The sequence below is a fragment of the Castor canadensis genome, chromosome 3 (assembly GCF_047511655.1).
Source record: "Castor canadensis chromosome 3, mCasCan1.hap1v2, whole genome shotgun sequence".
Lineage (NCBI taxonomy): Eukaryota > Metazoa > Chordata > Mammalia > Rodentia > Castoridae > Castor > Castor canadensis.
In genome coordinates, this window is record NC_133388.1 from 39331359 (window position 1) to 39357803 (window position 26445).

Genomic DNA, 26445 nt, shown 5'->3' on the forward strand with positions numbered 1-26445 from the left:
ATGATAATGGATAGGGTCAACCAAAATGTACAGGAGACACTCAAGAAATTCCAAGACAACAATAGACAATTGGAAAAAACAAAAGAAGAAATAAAGGAAACCATAGAAGCACTGTACAAACACCAAAGTGAAAGAGAGAACACGATGAATAAACAGATAAATGAACTCAGGACAAAAACAGACAACATTAAAGACAAAAACAGCCAGGATATGGAAAACCTCAGAAGAAAGATCGAAACAGAAATGCAAAACAAAACGGAAGGCCAATCCAGCAGAATAGAAGAAACAGAAGACAGAATTTCAGAACTTGAAGATGAAATGGTAATTAAAGGAAAAACCGAAGAACTATTAATTAAAAAACTCAAGACTTGTGAAAAGCAAATGCAAGAACTCACCGACTCCATCAAAAGACCAAACTTGAGAATCATGGGCATCGAAGAAGGAGAAGTGGTACAAGTGAAGGGAATGCGTAATATATTTAACAAAATAATAACAGAAAATTTCCCAAATCTAGAGAAAGATATTCCTATACAGATGCAAGAGGCCTCCAGGACACCAAACAGACCAGATCTAAATAGAACTACCCCACGACATATCATCATTAAAACAACAAGTTCAGAAACTAAGGAAAGAATATTGAAGGCTGCAAGAGAGAAAAAACAAGTAACATACAAAGGTAAACCCATCAAAATCACAGCAGACTTCTCACAGAAAAATTAAAAGCAAGAAGAGCGTGGGGTGAGATCTTCCGGGCACTGAATGAAAATAACTTCAACCCTAGGATTCTCTACCCTGCAAAACTATCATTCAAAATAGATGGAGCAACAAAAGTCTTCCATGATAAGCAGAAACTAAAACAATATGTGACCACAAAGCCACCACTACAAAAGATTTTCATGGGATTCTATACACAGAAAGTGAAACCCAACTTAACCATGAAAAGACAGGCAGCACCAAACCACAGGAAAACAAAAGCAAGACAGTAGAGAGTAACCTCAACTTAGGTACACACAATCAAACCTTCAAACAACTAAGACAACTAAATGACAGGAATCACCAAATACCTATCAGTACTAACGCTTAATGTTAACGGACTTAATTCAACATAGTAAAAATGTCAATACTCCCAAAAGTAATTACATGTTTAATGCAATTCCCATCAAAATTCCAATGACATTCATTAAAGAGATTGAAAAATCTACCGTGAAATTTATATGGAAACACAGGAAGCCACAAATAGCCAAGGCAATACTCAGTCAAAAGAACAATGCTGGAGGTATCACAATACCTGACTTCAACTATATTACAAAGCAATAACAATAAAAACAGGATGGTACTGGCACAAAAACAGACATGAAGACCAGTGGAACAGAATAGAGGACCCAGATATGAAGCCACACAACTATAACCAACTGTCTTTGACAAAGGCTCTAAAATATATGATGGAGAAATAGCAGCCTCTTCAACAAAAACTGCTGGGAAAAGTGGTTAGCAGTCTGCAAAAAACTGAAACTAGATCCATGTATATCACCCTATACCAAGATTAACTCAAAATGGATCAAGGATCTTAATATCAGACCACAAACTCTAAAGTTGATACATGAAAGAGTAGAAAATACTCTGGAGTTAGAAGGTATAGGTAAGAACTTTCTCAACGAAATCTCAGCACCACAGCAACTAAGAGAAAGCATAGATAAATGGGACCTCATAAAACTAAAAAGCTTCTGTTCATCAAAAGAAATGGTCTCTAAACTGAAGAGAACACCCACAGAGTGGGAGAAAATATTTGCCAGCTACACATCAGACAAAGGACTGATAACCAGAATATATAGGGAACTTAAAAAACTAAATTCTCCCAAAACTAATGAACCAATAAAGAAATGGGCAAGTGAACTAAACAGAATTTTCTCAAAAGAAGAAATTCAAATGGTCAAAAAACACATGAAAAAATGCTCACCAGCTCTGGCAATAAAGGAAATGCAAATTAAAACCACACTAAGATTCCACCTCACCCCTGTTAGAACAGCCATCATCAGCAACACCACCACCAACAGGTGTTGGCGAGGATGCGGGGAAAAAGGAACCCTCTTACACAGTTGATGTGAATGTAAACTACTACAACCACTCTGGAAAAAAATTTGGAGGCTACTTAAAAAGCTAGACATTGATCTACCATTTGATCCAGCAATACCACTCTTGGGGATATACCCAAAAGACTGTGACACAGGTTACTCCAGAGGCACCTGCAGCACACCCATGTTTATTCGGCACTATTCATAATAGCCAAGTTATGGAAACAGCTAAGATGCCCCACCACTGACGAATGGATTAAGAAAATGTGCTATCTATACACAATGGAATTTTATGCAGCCATGAAGAAGAACGAAATGTTATCATTTGCTGGTAAATGGATGGAATTGGAGAACATCATTCTGAGTGAGGTTAGCCTGGCCCAAAAGACCAAAAATCATATGTTCTCCCTCATATGTGGACATTAGATCAAGGGCAAACACAACAAGGGGATTGGACTTTGAGCACATGATAAAAGCGAGAGCACACAAGGGAGGGGTGAGGATGGGTAAGACACCTAAAAAATTAGCTAGCATTTGTTGCCCTTAACGCAGAGAAACTAAAGCAGATACCTTAAAAGCAACTGAGGCCAATAGGAAAAGGGGACCAGGAACTAGAGAAAAGGTGAGATCAAAAAGAATTAACCTAGCAGGTAACACACACACACACAGGAAATTAATGTGAGTCAACTCCCTGTATAGTTATCCTTATCTCAAGCAGCAAAAACTCTTGTTTCTTCCTATTATTGCTTATAGTCTCTCTTCAACAAAATTAGAGATAAGGGCAAAATAGTTTCTGCTTGGTATTGAGGGGGTGGGGGGGAGAGGGAGGGGGCACAGTGGGTGGTAATGGAGGGGGTGGGGGGAGAGGGAGGGGGTGGAGTGGGTGGTAAGGGCGGGGGTGGTGGCAGGGGGGAGAAGTGACCCAAGCCTTGTATGCACATATGAATAATAAAACAAAACAAAAAAAAGAATATTTCCATGTGTTCTTTTGTGTATTATCAGCAATTACCAATTGAAAAATAATTGCACTTTACTCTCCTAACTTTCTGTATTAAATAATAACATTTATTTAATATAATTTCTTTTACTGTACTTCTAATTACATAGCTTCCTGAGCAAATAATGTCATTATAATAAAAAGAAATTTGTAGACAGTGGTTATGTCCATACAGAAACTACTTTTATAAAACATCTGGACTGAGTTCATTTGAAAATAGTAAAGTGTAAAGGTAATTCACAATTGATTGGAAACATTTTCTTCTACACCCTGCCTCAAATCTGCTTGTCCCATTTTTCTCAGTGTTTGTTATGATAAATATAAACTAATTCAGACGTTCATGCCAAAATGTAGAAATCAGAGCTCTACCTCAAGTGGTAGAGTGCTTGCCTATCAAGTTCAAAGCCAATAATTCAGACCCTAGTTCCAGCCCTGCTGAAAAAAGTAGGTATCTTCAAAGATGTGTTCTTTTTCAGCCTCTGCCACATTTAGTGATTGGGCAGTATTTCTAATTCCTTTAATTTATGTGGAAAATATTCCTTCATTCAATTTTACTTTAAGATTTTATAATTTCTAGCCACAATTTTACTAGTATCCTCACTGTGGCTACTCTGCTCTGATATTCTTAAAATGCAATTTTTCACCATTCCTTTCCTTTAATAACATTTAGTCAAATCAGTACATATTAATATATATATTGAATAAGTACATAGTAATACACATTAATACTTGTTTGATCTGTACATATTATCTTAAATTTGATGAGACCATTCTCTTTGTACATCTGATTCTTTCTTTCATGTCTTTTCTCACCCTTTCTCGTCTCTCTGTGTTCTAGCCATGCTCAATTATAAGTAGTTTCATAAACACATGAGGAAATCTCTTGGCTTTATGTCTTTATAGTATCCCTATTATGAATGGGCTTAATCAACTTGCAAATTTCTATTTATTCTTTAGGATTCAAGTAGAAGTTTTAGAAGACTTATTCGAGCTTTGAAAGCAGGGATGTGTACTTTCTCTACTGAGAAGTGCCTCATTCTCACTTTTACCTAATTATAGCACTTATCTCATTATTATAATTATTTACTTAGAGATCTACAACCTCTATTAAACTATGAAGTTGATTTTATTTAGTTACCTCTGTGTATGTCTAGCACATAGTAGGTATTTAAAGACTGGTAGTCAAGACATGTACGCCAACCAGTATCTCTATTTTAATAGTTTTATAAGAAACATTTGGTACTTGAAATCAGATATGTACTGACTTCCCTTGCAAAATAATTCCTAGATTTTATTTAGACAGTTTCACTCTCAAAGTTTCCACTTTGACTGAAGAAGCAAGCATTGTTTACTGATTTTCATAAGAAGCTAAAAAAAAACCCACTAAACTTTATACATTACACCTTAATGAATTAGTCTTGCTTAGAATAGAGTGCTCTAAAAGTATCTCTTAACTTGGCTTGGTTCCTGCCACTTGTAGAAGTTATTACATGTCACATTAATTAACATTAAGTGTCATCAATTCTGTTTTCCCTAGGAAGATACCATTATCTATATGAGGGCAAAGAAACATTTCAACTTGATTAGGAAGTGTCTATTAAAAATAAAACTGAAATCTCTAGCCTTACTGATGAAACACATACACTTAATAAATTCTGTAAATGTTTTTAATGCTTTCTGTGCTTAAGACAGAGTAGGAAGATTCCAAGACAGCGGCTAGAGGGAGAAAGCAGAAAGTGAGCCTCCTATAGTGAAATCTTGGAGAGACGCTGGAGACACACTTTGCAGGCAAAAACCCTTGTTCCTTCCTATTATTGCTTATACTCTCTCTACAACAAAATTATTGAAGGGGTTGGGGGGAGAGTAAGGGGGCATAGTAGGGGGTAAGGGAGGGGGTGGTGGCAGGGAGGAGAAATGACCCAAGCCTTGTATGCACATATAAATAATAAAACAATAAAAAAAAAGACAGAGTAGTACACCATAAAGCCTTGGCTTTCAGCTCTAGTTTTAAAAATTTAAAACTGTTACGGGGTTTTATATCTCCTGGTAATGTGATCTGTCAGTGGTTTATTTTAAAACAAATGGTAAAATTACCCAATCAAGAAACTGAGAGTTATGTCTTCAGTTATTTTTATGACTAATTTATTTCAATGCTTCACTCAAAAATTATTTCTTTTTCAAAATAGGTTTTTGAAATAGTAAGGGTTTATTGAACGCTATAAAATCATCAAGTGCCTCAAACAAATGAATTTGTTGAAAACGAAATTTAAACAAAAGATCTCTCATAGGCCAGACCCCTGTGATTCACACCTGCAATCCTAGTTACACAGGAGGCAGAGATCAGGAAGATTGTGGTTCAAAGCCAGCCCAGGCAAAGAAACCCATCACCAAAAAGTGCTTGTGGAGTGGTTCAATGTGTAGGTCCCAAGTTCAAATTCCAATATCGCAAAACAACAAAGAAAACCCTCCCATAAAGGAGGTCTGAACAGGTCCAGAATTGGTACCAGTGGATGGAAGGTGGGGTGGGGAGGAGGTAGAGAAAGGGTGTAGGAGGGTGAATATAGTGCAAATACTGTATACACATGTACGTAAATGGAAAAATGATACCTGTTTAAACTATTGAAGGAATGCGGGAAGAGGGAATAAAGGAGAATGATGGAGGGGGAGAATTCAAGCATGATGTATTTGATATATTGTGAGAACTTTTGTAAATGCCACAATGTACTCCCACCTAGCACAACAATAACAAATTTTTCTTAAAAAAGTAATCTTCAGGTGTTTTAAACATACTTACTCTAATGAACATTTCTGTATTTATCTAGAGTTCCTCATTACTAGTTCTCCCATATACTGACTATCTTTCATGATGTCAGATTCCCTCGAATGCTGTATAATTTTGTCAGCTTATCTGTAACCTGAATTACATTTCAGGGTGTCCTATGTCTCCCCTGTTCTGAAGGCTTTGCTATGGCTACATTTATCGTGGGATTGAATTTAGAGCCTTACAGTTTCAAGATAAGCATTCTACCACTTGAGCCATACTCTCCACATCAGAGTTTTAACAATATAAAAATAGCCTGAAAAATTGGAATCAATCCTATGTATTATGTGATTTGGGAGGCTAATTTTTTGTGTTTGACCCTATTAAATCATCGTAAAGTATAAACAACAACAACAAAAACTCTTGTAAATAGGAATTACTGGACAAGGATTAGGTCAAAACATAATCTTCGACACATAATACCTCTACTGAGTGTACAAACTGGGTTGTGGAGTAAGAGAGAGCCTGCCCAGACCTAAAGTGGCAAAGATTACCAGGGACAACAGTGTCTAAAGGAATGCAAAGGAGGAAAATTCTGAAGAAAATGTGGACCTGGGCTTTGAACAGCCAAGATCTCAAGCCACATATAACATGAAATTGACACAGTTTCACCATTATGGCAATTTTTCTCCTCTTTTTTAAGTGGTACTGGAGACTGAGTCCTCAAGAGAAAATAGCTCATTAAGTACTCCAAAGGTTCACTAACCGCTCAATAACCCAGTCCAAAAACTCTGAAGTGGCTGAAATTCCAAAGATCCTAAAGATTACTTATAAAAGTGATTGTTGACCTCAAAGAGTATTCAAACAGACAGTGGAATGTAGTAAGGAAATGAATTCAATATGTGGGTGAGAAAGTCAGCAACACAGATGAGAAATTGAGCAAGGATATTGAGATTCTGATTTTAAAAACTCAGAATTGCTAGAATTAAAAAACTCAATAAATCAAACAAATAGCACAATGGAAAGCATCATTGATAGACTAGACCAAGCAGAACAAAAAATGACAGGGACTGAAGATAAATATGAGAAAACACTACATTCAGACATCAATAAACAACAACAAAATCAGCATAATCACTACCTTTAAGAGCTCTGAGACATGATAAAGAAATCAAACCCAAAAATCCATATGGCAGAAGAAGCTGAAATACAAATCATGGTATAGAACAACTATTCCAGGAAATTATAGCATGAAATTCCATAAATCAAGAGAAAAATATGAATATCCTAATACAGAGGACATATAGAACACCAAATAGATATGACCAGAAAAGAACCTTGCCACATCCAGTTTAGTAAAAACATTAATACCACAGACAAGAAAAGAATATGAAGGCTTTAAGGGGAAAAACAAACAAAAAACCAACAACTTACTTACTTAAAAAAGGCAAACACATCAGAATTACATCTGGCCATTTAGAAGAAACCTTCTAAGTCAGGAAAGTGTGCAATGATATATTCCAAGGTGTGGAAGTAAAAAACAGTTAACCAAAATTATTTGAGTATCCAGTAAACTTATCCTGTAAAGTTGATGGAGAAATAAAAGACTTTCCAAGATAAACATAATCTGAAAGTCTAAATGTAAATAATCTCTACCCCAATGAAGACATACAGATTGGCTGATTAAAAAGCAAAAACGGGATCCAACTATTACTGTCGCCAAGAGACACACCTCACAACAAAGACACACACAGATTCCAAGTGAAAAAGATGGAAAATGATATACCAAGCAAGGGGAAGCAAAAGCACATTGGAATAGCTATACTTATATCAGACAAATTGAGGACATTTAGCCAAAATTAATCTGAAGAGGTAAAGGAGGTCAGTATATACATAAACGCACACTTGGATACATGCAGCCATACACACAGTCCCACAGACACACATACACAGAGGAAAGAAACCATGATGAACATAAAACTGTAAACATATACAACAAATGTTGATGCACACAATTTCATAAAAACAAACACTATTGGACATAAGGAACAGGTACAATCAGAGTGCAGACATTAATATCTCACTCTCATCAATCATCTAGACAAAATATCAACAAAGAAATTCAGATTCAAACTGCACCTAGACCAAACAGACATCTATAGAATATTTCATACAATGAATAAAGAAATAGCTCATCAGTCCATGGAACTTTCTCCAAAATGAACTACACTTTCAGCCATAAAGCAAATCTCAACAAACCCAAGAAAACTGCAACAGTTTCTTTTATCTAAATTTGTAAAGCAATAAAATTAAGGTATCTATAACAAAAGAAATTACAAAACCTCTACAAGAACTGGGCATTGAACAATATATTTTCATTTAAAAAGTTCTAGAATCAAAGAAACAAAAATCAACAACCCAGAAGCTTTTGGATATGGTAAAGATAATTGTATAAGGAAAGTTATTGCTAGGAGTAACTACATTAAAAAAAAATTAGAGAGAAGGCTAATAATGAATAACCCAATGATAGGCCTCAAGTTCTTAGAAACAAAAGAAAGAATAAGCCAACCTCAAACTTAATAGGTAGAAAGAAATAATAAATATCAAGGTGAAAATCAATGAAATGGAGGATAAAAGAACAATGCAAAGGGTTAACAACACAAAGATTTGGTTCTTTTTAAAAGATAAATTAGATGGACAAACCCTAGTCAAACTAAGCCTGAAAAAAATTAGAGGTGAAAAGGGGGATATTACAAGAGAAACCATTGAAATTTAGAGTACTGTCAGGGAATACTTTGAAAACTTCTATCCCAATAAATGGAGATCTAAAATAAAAGGATAAATGGCTAGACACATCTGATCTACCAAAATAAACCAAGAGGATATTAAAAAAAAAAACATTAAACACCAATCAGATTGAAGCAGTATTAGTTTTCCAACGAAAAAAAAAAAGCCAAAAATAACCTGATGACCAGAAAAATTCAAAGCTGAATTCTACCAGATCATTAAAGAAGAATTAAGTCTAATGCTCCTCAAACAATTTCATAAAACAGAAGGAGAAGAAAAGCTCCCAAATTCATTTTATGAAGCCAGTATTATGCTGATACAAAAACTGGGTAAAGGCTCAACAACAAAAAAAGAAAACTATAGACCAATTTTCTTGATGAATATAGACACAAAAATTCTCAATATGATACTTACAAACCAAATTCAACAACAAAGTAAAAAGATCATATACCATGATCAAGTTGATTTCATTCCAGGGATGAAAGGATGATTCAACATATGAATATCAATAAATATAATAAAGTACATAGGTAGAATCAGGGACAAAAATCACAATATCATTTCAATAGATAGTCTTTGACAAAATTTAACAACTTTTCATGATAAAATCCCTGAAGAAACTAGGAATACAAAGTACATATCTCAGCATAGTAAAGCCTACATAAGAAAAATCTGTAGCCAACACTGTACTAAATGGGGAAAAACTGAAAGCATTTTCTTTAAAATCAGGAAAAAGAATACGGTGCCCCTCCTCTCTACTCTTACTCAATATAGTGCTTGAATTCTTAGCCAGAGCTATAAGGCAAGAGAAAAAAAAAAATCAGAAGGGATACAAATAGGAAAGGAAAAAGTCAAATTATCCCTGTTTGCAGATGATATATCCAATACTTAAAAGATCCCAGAGAATCCATTAGAAAATTCTTACATGATAAACCCCATCAGCAAAGTAGCAGAATATGAACAAATCAACAAACAAAAAACAGTAGCTTTTCTATATACTAATAATGAACAGGCTGAGAAAGAAATCAGGGGGAAAATTCCCAATCACAACAGCCTTAAAAATATACTTTGGAATAAACTTAACTAAGGAAGTAAAAGATATGTACAATAAAAACTAGAAAACACCGACCAAGAAAAATGAACTCATTTAGAAGATGAAACGACTTCCAATGTTCATGGACTGGCAGAATGAATATTGTGAAAATAGCTGTATTTCCAAAAGTGATCTAGAGATTCAATGCAATCTTCATCAAAATTCCAAAGATATTTTTCACAGAAACAGAAAAAACAATCTAAAAATTCATACTGAAGAATGAAAGACACAGAAGAGCTAAAGGCCAAAGCAATAGAGAGCAAAAAGAGCAATGCAGAAGTATCACAATATCTGACTTCAAATTATACTACAGAACTTTAATAACAAAAGCAGCATGGCATTGGAAAAAAGACAGACATGTAGACCATTGGAAGAGAATAGAGGACACATCAATAAGCCCATGCAGCTGCAGTCATCTGATTCTCAACAATGGTCCCCCTTCTGAAAAAAAAAATGTATCAGAGAAAAGACGGTGTTGGGAAAATTAGATATCCACATTTAGAAGACCAAAACTAGATCCCCAATCTCATGCTACAGAGAAATCAACTGAAAATAGATTAAAGATCGCAATGTAAGACTTGAAACTAGTAGAGAAATACAGGAGAAGACAGTTCAATATCAAAGACTTTCTGAATAGGACAGTAATATAGCTCAGTAAATAACAGCAAGGATTTACAAATGGAACTGTATTAAATTTAAAAAGCTGGTACACAGCAAAAGAAACAATCAACAAAGTGAAGAGACAGTCTACAGACAAGAAAAAACTTTTGCCAGTTATTCAACTGATGGGATTAATATCCAGAATATATAAAGCATCCAAAAAATTAAATATAAAAAGAGCAAGTAATTCAGTCAATAAATAGGCAAGTGAACTGAACAGACAGTTCTCAAAAAATGAAGAATAAATTAATAAAAACATGAAAAAATGTTTAACATAATTCATCACCAGGGATTTGCAAATCAAAAGTACATGGAGATTTTTACCCTAGTCAAATGGCTATCATCAAGAAAACAAAAAGGAACAAATGTTACTGAGGATGCAGGGAAAAAGGAACTCTTACATACTGATGATGGAAATGAAAATTATTCCAGCTGATACAGAAATCAGTATGGCGGTTCCTCACAAAATTAAAAAACAAAAACAAATTACCATATGATCCAGCTCTACCACTTCTGGGTTTATAGCAAAAGAATCAAAGTCGGCTTCCTATAGATATACTTGTATAGCATATAACATGTTTATCATGGCACTATTCACTACAGTTAAGTCATGGAATCAGCCTAGGTGTTCATAGATAAAGGAAAACATGGTATGACTCAGCCATAAAAAACAATGAAATCATGTTGCTTGCAGAAAAATGGATGAACTGTAAAGAAAAAAAAAGACAGGAAAGGAAATGAGGACTAGAAAGGATGCAGATAAAGAAATGTGGGAAGAGGAAGAGAAGAAGAAATTGTAATAGAGTGGGCAAATGTGATCAAGGTACATTATATTCATATATTGAAATGTCATAATGAAACCCATTACTTTGTACAATTAATATACGCTAATAAAAAAAGAAAAAAAATCACCAAATAAGAGATGAATAAACAATGATCTGTGGAATATACATACAAGGGAATGTTATTTGGGCACAAGAAGAAATGAAATTCAATTGCCTATTACAACATATTAACTTTTATATTGAGTGAAATAACATTATTTTGAGGTAATAAGTCACATGAAATGACCAATGTATGATTCCACTTATATAAAATGTATACAATAGGAAAATATATATAGTCAGAAGCTGGGTTAGAGATTACTAGAGGCGGAGTGAGGGGAAAATGTAGAATTACTGCTTAGTGGTTACTGACTTTCTGTTTTAGGTGAAGAAAAATTTCTAAAAGATTTATAGTACCACTGAATTGTACCCTTAAAAATGCTTAATATGGCAATTTGCATGTTTTGTATATATTCCCACTATAAGGAAATTTTAAAATAAAATTCTTAGTCCTTCACAACCTGGGTTTTACCTATTTATACAGTCATAATTTATAATGCTATCATTACACTATACAAACTATTTTTGCATTTTCTTAAAAACATTGTGATTTTCACATAATTTCAATACTCCTTGCCTCATCAACACTCCCATCTTCCAATGTTCTTTTTTTTCCTTAGTGTGTTTTCTTTAATCTCCACTTACATTACAATCTGCCCACAATTCACCTGTACAATTGCCATCAATTCTTGCATGATTGGCTAACATATACTTCATGTACTTTTTTAGTCAAGGTTTTCTTTTTTTTTTTCCTTGATTCTTTTTTATCTTCCAAACTTCTTCCCACTACCTCTGCATGGTCTAGTAGGCAACAGTTTGGGATAGTACTTGAGTGTAAGCGCTGGAACTTAAAGAGCCTGAATATTGACTACTAGCTCTTAGGTTTAGGACCTTGGATAAATTATTTATTTTTTTAGGATAATAAAGTGGAAATTTTATTTACTTATTACTATTACTGTTGTGCTTGTTGGGGGTAAAATGGAGCATTTACAAAAGTTCTTACAATGTATCAAATATATCATACTTGAATTCACGCCCTCCATTGCTCTCTTTCATTTGGATAAATTATTTAATAGCATGCTGCTCCCCTTCTCAACATGTGTAAAATGGTGACAATCATATTACCTATGTCTCATGATTGTGTTGTGAAAATTAAATTACATATGCACAAAGATAAAACATTAACTTGGATTTTTATATATCACTAAACTTCTCTTGTTCAGAGTTTGTTTGTTTAATTAATAAACTTGAGTTCTTAGATTAGGTTTAAGTTTACAAAAATTAAGCAGAAATTAGTTTACATATCTTGCTCAGTACCTAGTATTTACTACAGATTTCTTTCATTGCACTACATTATAATTGTACTTGTCTGCATTTTCTATTTGACTGCACAACATAAAGAGTAAAAATTTAGATTTTCATGTTATTATTCTCAACATAAAGCACAGTATCGATTCCTAACATTTGTTTCATAGTTTGAAATTGTGCTTATATATAAAGTTCAAGAACTATAAATTTTAATACTGGTGCCAGAGACTCATGCCTATAATCCTAGATACTTGCAAGGCTGTGATTGGGAGTATCACAGTTCACAAAACCTCATCTCCAACAATATCTAGAGCAAAATGGACTGGATATGTGCCTCAAGTGATAGAGAACCTGCTTTGCAAGCACAAATCCCTGAGTTCACACCCCAGTCCCACATACTAGAATTACAGATTTTAGGACTATATTAATATTTTAACCTCTTAGATTCTGACATTAAAATTAGTCTTCTTATGTATTATTGATGACACTGTATATATTTTTTACTGTTTTTGAAGTCCATTTTCCTTGTTACTTCTGGGATAGATGTTGAACTACTTTGAAAATATCAAATAACTATAAAATAAAGGTATTATTTTCCACATTTGTAAGAATTTGTTTTATATTGTCTCATTTTTCTTTTCTTTCTTTTTTTTTTTTTTTTGGTGGGTCCGAGGTTTTGAACTCAGGGACTCACTGCTTGCTAGACAGGCTTTCTATCACTTGAGCCATACCTCCAGGTAAACTCTTTATATTAACTTCTTATGTTTTTCCAGAACTCTTATTATTTATTACTTATAAATATTACTTATTATTTTTGGTTTAGTTAACTTTTGTCCTTTGTTAGTTTAAATTAATCAGAAATCTTGTATTTAAATCTGTTAATCTTTTGGCAATAGAATTAACTTTATAGTCTCAAAGTTATGTTCAACCTAAAAATCATTATTAAATATTTTTAACCACTTTCGATCTTTAATATAGCAGAAGCACTGTGAGTATTAATCTATTTTTAATTTTAAAATGTTGCTCCTTATTAGACATTGGTGTTGATAGCTAGTATCAAGGATGTCACTTATTCATATATCTGGAGAAAAAAATGAGACAATGGTGTTATCTTCTTTCAACTATGGCAAAACAAACTACAGATTTGATTTTTGTTGTTGTTGTTGTTCCTATTACATTCTTATTCCTGGTCTCAGGTGGGGGAGGGAGGCATCGTGAAGAAATGACCCAAACAGTGTATGCACATGTGAATAAATGAACAAAAATTAAAATAAAATAAAACACTGTCATTGGCAGCCAAAAAAAATAGCTAGGACCATCAAAACAATTATTAATATTTAAAGAAGATACTCAATTAACCAACTATCCCCTTATATGATAGAAAAAAAGTAGTCATTTTCAAATTGAAGACAATTAAGTATCCCAGTAACAGATTTAGCACTGTTAATTAAGTTGAAGAATTTGGAAGTGCACAGAGCATACTATTTTAAGTTTGAAGTTAGGTAAGTAATGACTAACTAAATTGTTTAATAATTTGTCAAGTTAGTGACATAAATCATGCTTTAGTGAAACACATAGTTATGTAATAATATCCAATAAATGCAATAATATTCACTCAAAAATTAAATTTAAATATCCATTATCAGAGTAAGTCCAATTCACTATTATGTGACTAATGAGAAAACTGTAATATACTAATTTTAAACATATTTTTCTTATTTATAAAAAGGTAATTAAATAAATGAGCCAACAGTTTTTTTTGGACATGAATTTCAAAAAAAAAGAAAAAGAATAAAACATCTAGAAATATGAAAAAAACAAAAATAACAAAAAACTGTGACAAACATCCACTATCTACTACTCAAGTACATAAAACAATCCTAATACAGGAAAATTCTTGCCTAGCACTTTGTAATCACATAATTACACTAACCCCAATAACCAAGAGAAATATCTATTATCCTTCATTTGATACGAGAGTTTAGATCTTAAATGTCCCCCAAAGGTCCAAGTGCTAAATCCTTAGCCCTAGTGTGGCACTATTGATATGGGGAAGATCCTCGAAGAGGTAGGACCTACTGGGAGTTCTTTAGGTCATTGAGATCAATCCCTCTTGCTTCCCAGCAATAAGGTAAGTGGTTTTTAGACTGCCATGTGCTACCACAGTAAATGTACTCCCCTTCCTACTCACCATCCCCAAGTAGAGAATTCAAAGCAACATAGCCAACCAATCATGGACTAGAACCTGCAAAACTGTGAGCCAAAGTAACTGTTTCCTCTATATAAGTTTATTATTTCAGGTATATTGTTACAGTAATGGAAGCTGAGTAACACATTTGGTTTTTTTTTGTTTGTTTGTTTTCTTTTGAGGAGGAAGAAATAAGAAGCGAATGCTAAAGAGGATGATGAGGGGAGAGTAGGACGAAAATGGGATTTTTTTCTCATAAGTTTATTCTCATCCACTCATATAATACTGAAACCAGAAGATGAATAAGGTTGATGTACTTTCTATACAAGAATGAATATAGAATTTTTAAACCTGTTGAAATCACCATATGAAGGGGACTAAAATAGAAAGGAGAAAAATATGCATGCAAATGTCACAATGAAACCTCTTATATAGCTATCTTAAACAAAGAAAATTGTCTTTTTACACAAATAGAGAACAGGAAGATAAACAGGTCCAGTCTGGGGGTTGGTACCTGTTGGAGTGGGGAAGATATAAGGAAAGGGTGTAGGAGGGTAAATGTGGTGGAAATACTATGTACTCATGTATGAAAATGGAAAAATGAGACCTGTTGAAACTATTCCAGGAATGGGGGAGGGGATAAAGAAGAATGATGCAGGGGGTGAATTTAACTATGATGTACTGTAAGAAATTTTGTGAACATCACAATGTACCCCCAGTATAATATGACATAAAAAAATAAAAATAATTTACAAATTCTCAAAAGATAATTGATTATTTTGTCAATCCTAGATTTATTTTTTGATAGTAAGTTCAATATAAGAAATTTATACCTATCACTTTTAATATTGCCCCTTTGAAACTTATAAAGTATATTAGAGTAGCTAAGACTATGAGCTTCTTAAAGGTATAAAACATGGTGCATTTCATATTATACTGCTTTTAACAAAGTAAAGGAGGTATTCAATCAAGGTTTACCTTCCTGTGCTTCAAGATTTGTTGAAGACAACCAATAGATTATTACCAGTATTTCTTATATCACAGTATGTTTTTAGTATTTTTATATATATGGTAACTTACATTAATAAAGTTTTTAACTTAATTAACACATCTAAATTTTCTTTCCATTTAAATTAAACTCTTAACTATGACTGTCTTATTCTTTTAAAATGACATTTGTACTCACAGGAGGACCAAAGAGTTAAGAAGTCAAGTAACTATTTTCTTTATTATGCTTTAAATTTGGGGTATTAACACTATACAGTAAGTAATTCTGATAGTCTTATAGTTTAAATTTATGCTATTACTCCTACACAATAGATTTATTAATTCCTCTGGAAGTTACAGCAAAAAAAGCAGATCTCTACACTTTTCCTTCACTGTTTTAGAGGTCTCAGTCCACTTCATCCTTAAGCTTTTAGACCTATTTCAAATTTGTACCACGTCTCTGGATTTATTTTTGGTCATATTATGATATTGTGTAGAAATTAAGAGCACAGAATGCATAATAAGACTGTCTGTGTTAGAATCTTAATCATTCAACTTAAGAGTTTCCTGCTTTGGAAAGTTTTCTTAATCCCTCTTGCTTTAGTCTTCTCATCCATAAAATGATTAAAAAAGAAAAAAACTATCTTATATGATCAACTATATGAGCTAATCTATGTCAGGTTCATCAACTATTACTTGGTACTATTACTTGATATTATTATTACTATTATTCATCTTTTGTATTTTTTGCAATAATTGAGGGCAGAGAACATTCTGACTTATATTCTCATACAACTTATCGCTTAAAGACCAAAATAATTTTGAAAACTGAATGTAGCAGATGGCACATTCAAAGGCACTAAGGGTGGTTAGAGAAACCACCAAATAGGATAGTAGCTATAAAGTAAGGAAAAGTGAGCTTGTAAATCTAAGACTTAAGAGGCAAGGGGGTGGGGAGAACCACAGTAATTGGAACACAGGAGGATCAGCAGTATAAAGAAGGGTTGTCTGACAGAAGCCCTGGCAACCTGGCAAGGAATAGGCTGGAAAAAAATAAATGTTTTGATTTTAAACCTAAGACCCAATTCCTAGGTCAAAGCTATTCCAACAGGAGGAAGTAAGGTTCAACATAATTACGGAAACAGAGCCTGTAATTTAACCATTTTGTAAATATATTCCTTGATTTTTCAAGCCATTTATTTCTGTACATTCATACCAACAACAAAATAGAGATATACAAGACTAGACTTTACTTAAGAAAATATTCAAAATCAATAGAAAAAACAGGAAAGAAAGATTTATGAATTACAAATAGAAAACACAAAGTTTAAATATAAATGATGCTGTTTGCTGACCATGTTTTAGAACCAAGAAAAATTTATTTCAATTACTATCTTCTATATGTGGCTACTATCATTTTACATTATTTTAGCAAAGATTCTAAGAGAACAAACTGAATACATAAAATAAGTTACAATTACTTCTCCCTGATGAATTTCTAGTAGGAATATAAAATGGTAATGTTACTTTGTAAGACAGCTTTTAAGTTCCTTAAAATATTAATGAGTTATCATATGATCTAGAAATTCTATAAGTAGTTATCTAAATAAAAACATAATGCCTATACATACACATGTAAATGAGTGGTCACAGCATCATTACTGATAATCAAAAATTGGAAACAACCCAACTGTACATTAACTGATGAATAAACAAAATGTAGTATACTCACACAATAAAGTTCTATTTAAAAATAAAAGTACTGATATGTGTTAGGTAGCAATTATCCCTGAGTGACGGGTGAGGCAGAATAGATGAGGAGACAGGAAAATTATATTATCTTAATAAATATAAAAAGGATAAGACTCAGACATTAAAACTAAAAAGTAAAAACTTAAAATGCCAGAACTACTTCCAACCTCTCTAAGAATAGGGCTGTCTACATCCCAGGGCTTTCAATATCCACATTTCTTTCTTTGAGATGTTAACAAGCGCTAAGGCTCCTTGGATGAGTGGAGGGCCTAATAAATAATAATAGATATGTCTAGCAAAAGGAAGTTCTAAATCATACCTTTTTTCCCTGTGATTGGAGTAGGCCTGGATGACATCTCCTTGTTTTAACAGCCATCTCAGCCACCCAGATCCATTTTCTTCGATCATGTGTATTGCCCCAGCTCTACTGAAAGTATAAGACTGAGAGATGGGGGCACCATTTTGAATCTTTACTCCCATTTCCTGATGGGGAGCAGGAAATGTTTCTGCTATTTTTCATTTCTCTCAACTTTTATTCTGCTATAATAAATTCTTTTCTAATAAACTTTAGTATTTTTACTACATCTTCTCATCTTGCTCAAATTCCTCTCCTGCTGGACAGAAGAACCAAGGAATTTATCAGCATTAAACTTTCCAGTAACATTACATGTTTGAACAAAGCAGCACCTCAAAGATGTGATAAATAAAAAAAGCCAGACACACATACACACAGAAGAAAATGTCAAATCACTTTATTAATATGATAAGTTCATAAAAGGCAAATCTATATAGGAAGTAGATTTATGGTTACTTAGGGTAGGGAAGGAAGGTAAGTGACTATACTGGGAACTAAAGTTTATTTTGCGATAATAGTAATAGTTGCTCAAAATTGTAAATATACTAAAAATCACTAGATTGTATACTTCAAATTGGTCAATTTCATGGTATGTAAAATATATTTCAATAACTCTCATAAAATTTAGTATTAGTTTTTCTTTTTCCTTTCCAGCTGTTTCCTGTTTCATCAACAGAAATGTATCTTGGGTTTCAAAATCAAAAAACAGTATGAGAAATTATACTAGAATTGAACTCCCTTTAAAATTTTTTTTCAGAACAGACATATTTGTTTCTGTTAGCTATTTCTACCACCCTAAAATTTGGAAGCTTAAAACAACCTAGCTTATTTCTCTTAAACATGTGGAATGAAGAATATCTGTTCCAGGCTGTACTCAATTTGGCTAAGTGGCATATTTTCTGATATAGAAGGAACTTGACAGGGGTAGCTCTCCTCCAGTGTCTTAACATTCTCCTGAGATCAATGAACTGCCAAGATATATTCTCTTTGTATGGTAAATATACAAGAGAGGTTAGCAGATTCATGGGTGTAGTAAAAGCATGTTTGGTGAGAAAAATCCACAGTTACAAGGCAAAAAAGACCTCTCCACATACAAGAGGATATTCCTGAAAATATACATGTTAAAGCATTTGATGGAAGTGACTGAAAATTGAGGCCTATTTTAGAAAGGACTAGAAATTTTAATTTTTGACTTTAACATCATATTGGTATATATTTTGTGTGGGTTTAGCAGGCTCTTATGCTATGAATTCTCATACTTATATCTCATAAATCAGTCTTCCTTCTCTTTTTCCACTGTTACTGGTTCACATCAAGTACTGTTTTAGCTAGAGTAATATATTGGTCTCCTTCCTCTAATGTGTTAGGTCTTAGATTCTTCTAATCCATTATTCATGTTGTTATTAATCTTTCTAAAATTGAAATTTTTTGCCACTTCCCTTTTTAATCACAATAGTGAGCTACTCACCACAGAATAAAATCTAAACTTCTTTGTATGAGTTTATTGATCCTTTCTTTACTGATTGACCTACCCTGCATTACCCAATGTTTGCCAACACTGTGCCATACTCTTTTTTAAATTCTCCAAATGTTATGATACTCTCAAGTAAATTGAAAGGCAGTACTGAACAGAAATTGAAAGCCTGTGCTGTGGTGCAAACAAAGACCTAAATTTTATTTGTACTATTCACTACCTGTAAGACCTTAATCAAGTTACTCGTCTTCCATGATTAATTTAATTTTGCTAAAATGATTTAATGGGACAGTCCTCCCTAGAGATATCTCTTAAAACAAATACAAATAAAATATGCCTCATTTAGAGTAAATGCTGAATAAATGGTTACTTAAAATAATGTCAATCTGAATGTATATTATTAATATTACTGGTATTACAAACTAGAATATTCTTTATCATCTTACTCAACCTGAAAACCTCCCACTCTTTTTTCAATGGTCAAGTGTTACCTTCTATTGCAAACTCTCTCTGCCCACAGAAATCCTCACATATGTTTAGGTACTTTTTTTCTATAGTCTGTGCACTTTCAACATACCTCTATGTTTTGCACAGTGAATTGTAATTATGTATATCTTAATTATTAATGGAGACATAAATATAAGGAGGTTGATAAAGCTGTAATTTCTATCAGTCCTCATCTGCAATTGCTTAGTACCAGCACAGAATATCAAGTTACCTACTGTGTGGATACAGCCTGACATGACTACTTTGAATCATAATTGCCAATGATGGCTCCTGAGTAATCCTAGCTAGGGTTCCCTGCACAGTTTCCCAGAAGCTATAAAAAGATAAAACCATTAGACTCAAATGTAGCACTTTAAAATCCAACCTTGGCTCCAGGGATGTGCCTGACTCTTAAGTATTATTTTAAAATAAACCAAAATATACCAGCTATGATGATATCATGCTTATGTGAACCCATAAAACACACAATTCTCTTTGACTCAAATGAGGGGATACCAAAGATCTTGCTGTCACCCAGGACCACACTTCTGTCAGTAAATCCCCTAATAAATTGGGCTTTCTGTAACCCCAGATCTGTCTGCCTTTATTTCTTCAGTCTCAGGGAATCATGAGGAAGGTCCTCATAAATCAGGGCTGAGTTGTTCTGGAACACCAAACAAACTAAATTTACTAAATAAACTAAATTTATTTGGCATAGATGTGACAAAAAAAACCTCAATAATTTAACTTGTTCCTTTCATAATTGAGCAAAGGTATGACAAAAAGAAGCAGTTATACAATTTAAAACAAAAAGAAATAAGAAAAATCCAAATGAAGCAACACAGAGGAAATAACACATAAAAACAGACATTATTAAAACTATTCAAGGAAAGATGGGTCATTCATACAATGTTAACGCACTCAATTTGTGCATGCTGAATTCTTCCTCTAAGAAATGCTTGTGATCACATCGTAATCTTCAAAGGATAAAATGGCTCTTTTAGCTACGGATCTTTGGCAAAAATGTGTAATGGCACTTATTCATCTGCAACTTCAAACAATTTATTCTGACTAGATAATAGGGAACACTGTAAATATAAAAGTCAAGACTGCAGCCTTAATAAATGAGATACATAGTGGCTGTAGCTGAAAGATGGTAAGAAATATCAGTTCCCTTGGTTAAAGCTGGCTAATGAAATCTAAGGTATTCTTTTCACTATGTGGCATGTTAAAATCAAAAATTTTTTTCCAGCACAGGGGTCTGAATTCACACACACACACATTGAAAAAAGGAAGAAAAGACACAATAAGTAATACTAGTAATGAAAAGGGACATACTGTTGACCAAGCCAGCTTTTAAGTTTAATAAAATCACCATTTGAAGTAGATTTAAGAAGAGAGATGTCAATAGTCACACCATTAATAGTTAAAAATCTTCCAAAAGCATTAGTACCAATTCTTACAAAAACTAATTCTAATATTACACAAAATCCTTAAGAGATTTTTGTTTTAATGAAAGTATTCAAAACACAATAGAAAACAATTCAACATATTTTCAAGTATCTGTGGGCAATGCATATATTTTCTATGAAAAATGTCTGTTCAGGAAGGTCCTTTGTCTTTCTTTCTTTCTTTTTTGGCAGTTACTGGGGTTTGAACTCAGGGCCTTGGCCTTGGTAGGTAGGCAATCTATCACTCATGTTTGCTTTTGCTATTTTTTGAATAGGTTCTTGATTTTTGCCTGGGCTGGTCTGAACCACAGCATGATCCTATTCATACTTCCCATGTAGCTGGAATGACAGTTGTGCAATAAGTCACACAGCTCAGCGGTTGCTACTGAGTTTTGAACTCCTTAAACATTATGTTTATTAGCCCATTATCAGATGTATAATTTGAAGATATTTCTCCTAACCCACAGGCTGTCACTTCACTCTATTAATTGTTTTCTTTGCTAAGTAGAAGCTTTTTGGTTTAATTTAGTCCGATTTCTTTGTTTTTGCTTTTGTTGCCTTGTGCTTTTGGGAACCTACCCAAGAAACCATTGCCCAGACCAATGTGGTTGGGTTTCTCCTTATATTTCCTTCCAGTAATTTTACAGTTTCAGGCCACATGCTTAAGTCTTGAATCCATCTTGAGTTGAACTTTATAGATAATATAAAATGATGTAAGATCATCTTCTTCTGAACGTGCCTAATCAATTTCCCCAGTACCATGTAATGAACAGACTATGCTTTCCCCATTATGTACTCTTAGCACTTTTGTAAAAAATCAGTTTACCATAAATGTGTGGATTTATTTTGGTGTATCTTATCCCATTCCACTGGTTAATGTGTCTATCTTTATACCAGCAACACGCTGTTTTGATGATTAAGCTTTATAATATATTTTATAATCAGGGAGTGTGATGACTCCAGCTTTGTTCTTTTTGCCCAACATTTCTTTGGCTATTTGGATCTTTTGTGTTTCTACATGAATTTTAGGATTATATTTTCTATTTTTGGGAAGAATGATAATGTAATCTGGATAGCGATTACATTGAAGCTGTACATTGCTTGGGATAATGTTACCAAAATTCATTGTTCCAATCCAGAAACATAGGATATCACATGTATCATCATTAATGTTTTCATCATTGCTTTATACTTTTCAGTATATAGATCCTCCTTAGTTAAGTTTATTCCTAAATATTTTGTTTTGCATTTCTGTGCTATTATGGCATTACTGTCTTAGTTTTGTTTTAATAGTCTGTTACTATATAAAAAAACTACTGATGTTTGTATATTGATTTTGTACACTTCCACTTCACTTAAATGTCTTTAGGGTTTTTGATCAGCAAACAGACAATTTCACTTCTTTCCTGTTTGTATACTTTTTTTTTCATTTTCTTGCCTAACTGCACTAGCTATAGCTTCCAGTATTGTTAAGCATAAGTGGCACAAGTGGCCATCTTTATCTTGCTCCTGATTTTTTTTTTCTTTTTTGTGATACTGGGATTTGAACTCAGGGCCTTGTGCTTGCTAGGCAGGTATTCTATCACTTGAGCCACATCATTACCCTTTTTGCTTTAATTATTTTGGAGGTAGGGTGCCGCATTTTTGCTGAGGGTGGCCTGTACTATAAGCCTCCCATCTCCCATGTAGCTAGGACATAGGTGCATGCCACCAGGCCCAGCTTTTTTTTTATTTGATTGAGAGAACTTTTTCCCAAGCTGGCCTCAACAGAGATCCTCCTAATCTCTGTCGCTCAAATCACTGTGCCTGATCTTAAAAGAAAGACTTTCAACTCAACATTTCTAATCAACAAGGGAAGGCAAACTAAAACCACAATGAGTATCCATCACAATTCACTAGAATGGTTATTATAAAAAAGATGGAAGACAAAAAAAGTTAGTGAGAATATACAAAAAGAATTCTGATACAAGGTTAATGGGAATGTAATATAAATTATTACAGCCACTTTGGAAAATGATATAGGGATTCCTCAAAAAGCTAAAATTAAACTTACCCTATGATTCAACAATCAACTTACCATATGATTCAATAATCTCATTGCCGGATACATATCCAAAGGAATTAATATAAGTATGTCTGAAAAATCTATACTTCCATGCTCATTTCAACCTTACTCATAGTAGCCAAGATACGAAACAAATATTAGTATCCTCCACCAAAAAAAATTGGCAAATAAGATGTGATAAGCCGGATGAAATGTCATGAATGAGAAGGAGGAGCACAGGAGTGAAGAATTTAGTAAAGTGCCTGATTTGGGTAACTGAAAATACCTAGCGACTGCCTTTATCTGCGACCACCTGTGAGCTCTTATACTCCCTTAATTACACGTCTCTGCAAAAATAAAAGATTTATTGGCAACAGCCTTTGGTGGCCTATTTCGGTCAGGCTCTGGAATGGACGCCCCTAGCTGAGAGGTCCTCTGAACACCAAAGATTTATGGTAGATGGTAGTGACTGCGGCCAGGGAGGGCGGATGGCTTGGGCGGATGTTGGGAGTGCAGTTGCTGTTGGCTACCATGCTTCACATGGTGTCTGCTTTTGGGGAAGAGTTTTCATCCAAAGCATGTAGAGAGTTAGGCTTCTCTAGCAACTTTACCTTCTTAGACAGTTCCACCGAACTTCAGTTGTATCATGATTGTAGAGGGTGCTATCAGGAAGAAGCACAATTTGAAACCAAGAAGCTCTATGCAGGACCTCTTCTTGAAGTCTATAGATGAAAATTGGGGACATTCCCTCAAGTCCAAGCCTTTGTCAGAAGTGATAAACCCAAACTGTTTCGAGGACTACAAATCAAGTATGTTCGTGGTTCAGACCCTGAACTGAGGCTCTGAGACAACAACGGGAACATTGCTGAACAACTGAGCATCCTCAAATGGAACACATACAGTGTGGAAGAATTTCTGAGTGAAAAATTGAAACAAATATAAATCTGGCTTAAATTTTGTCCTTTTGTTGACTTATCAAATGAAATATTATACAACCTAGAATTTAGTTCTGCTTGATTCCGTTAATGAGTCTTTACTGTGAGGCATTAAGAATCTAATTAGAAGTTGAGGAGGTAGCACAGCCCATAATATCTTAAGAGTTGGCAAGTTTAACAAAACCCATTTTTTTATAAATTTCTATCCTTCTGCATTTGTTGATGCTACTAATAAAATGCTTTGAAATGAGCATGTGGTTAGTTATACAAATGATGGTTTATGATAAAAGGTCCAGTTTTATGAATAACAGATTTTTCAATTAGAGGGGTTAATGAGGGAGATACCATTCCTCCTATGCTGTGGGTTCTTTCTAAAGTAATGACAGAAAACTACAAAGTGAGTAAGATATAGCAAAGCCTCAACAGATTACCTGTGCCTCAGAGCCTCTCATAATTTTATATTCCCCAACTTTCTTTTTAGTAGAAATATTTATAGTTCATAACAAATGCACTGCATAAAAACTTGTAGCTTCATGAAACAGATTTGAGATCTTCAGTAAGAATGAGATATCACAAATGTTTGTATTAATGAATACACAGAAAACCGTTCTTGAAGATTTGTGTACATACAATATTTCACAAATTTTTGACCTTTATATTCTTACAGAAAAGTCTTATTTAAAAACAATCACTTGTTCTAAGAATTAGGGGGGGTGAAAAAAGTGGGGATGGGGGATAAAAAAGTAGTGGAGGGGGTAAATTCAAGTATGATAGATTTGATACATTGTAAGAACTTTTGCAAAAACTGCAAAAGTAGTGGAGGGGGTAAATTCAAGTATGATAGATTTGATACATTGTAAGAACTTTTGGAAAAACTCCAATGTTCCCATCCAGCACAAAAAAAAAGATTACTTGTAAGAGCAAAATATAAATAAATCCTGATCATTTGTAAGATCAAAGTATAAATACTTTCAAAACTTTTTTTGTAAAAAACAAAAAAAGAAGTATGATATGCATACAATGAAATTTTTTAGAATGAAATTTTGTCATTTATGACTATATTGATAGATCTGGAGTACATTATGCTAAGTCAAAGAAGCCAGGTACAGAAAGCCAAATATTGCATGATCTCACTTATATTCAGAACCTAAAATAGTCAAAATCATAGAAGAAGAGAGGAGGATTACCAGAGTTCCATGTAAAGTAGAGGATAGAGAAGGGTAATAATGTACAAAGACTACAAAGTTTCAGTGAGATACAAACAATACGTTTTAAAGATCTACTGGACAGCAAAAGCAATCATAGTAGAGGACCCAGATATGAAGGAACACAACTATAACCAACTTGTCTTTGACAAAGGGGCTGAAAATATACAATGGAGAAATAGCAGTCTCTTCAACAAAAACTGCTGGCAAAACTGGTTAGCAGTCTGCAAAAAACTGAAACTAGATCCATGTATATCACCCTATACCAAGATTAACTCAAAATGGATCAAGGATCTTAATATCAGACCACAAACTCTAAAGTTGATACAGGAAAGAGTAGGAAATACTCTAGAGTTAGTAGGTATACGTAAGAATTTTCTCAATGAAACCCCAGCAGCACAGCAACTAAGAGATAGCATAGACAAATGGGACCTCATAAAGCTAAAAAGCTTCTGTTCATCAAAAGAAATGGTCTATAAACTGAAGAGAACACCCACAGAGTGGGAGAAAATATTTGCCAACTATACATCAGACAAAGGACTGATAACCAGAATATATAGGGAACTTAAAAAACTAAATTCCCCCAAAACTAATGAACCAATAAAGAAATGGGCAAGTGAAGTAAACAGAACTTTCTCAAAAGAAGAAATTCAAATGGCCAGAAAACACATGAAAAAATGCTCACCATCTCTAGCAATAAAGGAAATGCAAATTAAAACCACACTAAGATTCCACCTCACCCCTGTTAGAATAGTCATCATTAACAAAACCACCAACAACAGGTGTTGGCAAGGATGCGGGGAAAAAGGAACCATCTTACACTGTTGGTGGGAATGTAAACTAGTACAACCACTCTGGAAAAAAATTTGGAGGCTACTTAAAAAGCTAGACATTGATCTACCATTTGATCCAGCAATACCACTCTTGGGGATATACCCAAAAGACTGTGACACAGGTTACTGCAGAGGCACCTGCACACCCATGTTTATTGCGGCACTATTCACAA

At 33.7% G+C, this 26445-nt stretch overlaps 1 protein-coding gene and 1 pseudogene across 17 annotated transcripts in view; one reads left to right on the plus strand and one right to left on the minus strand.

Annotated features, from left to right (window-relative positions):
- Gphn (gephyrin) overlaps positions 1–26445 on the minus strand; it is a 571921-nt gene that overhangs the window by 335474 nt on the left and 210002 nt on the right. The window lies entirely within an intron of this gene.
- On the plus strand, positions 23759–24241 carry LOC109699465 (selenoprotein F-like; annotated as a pseudogene).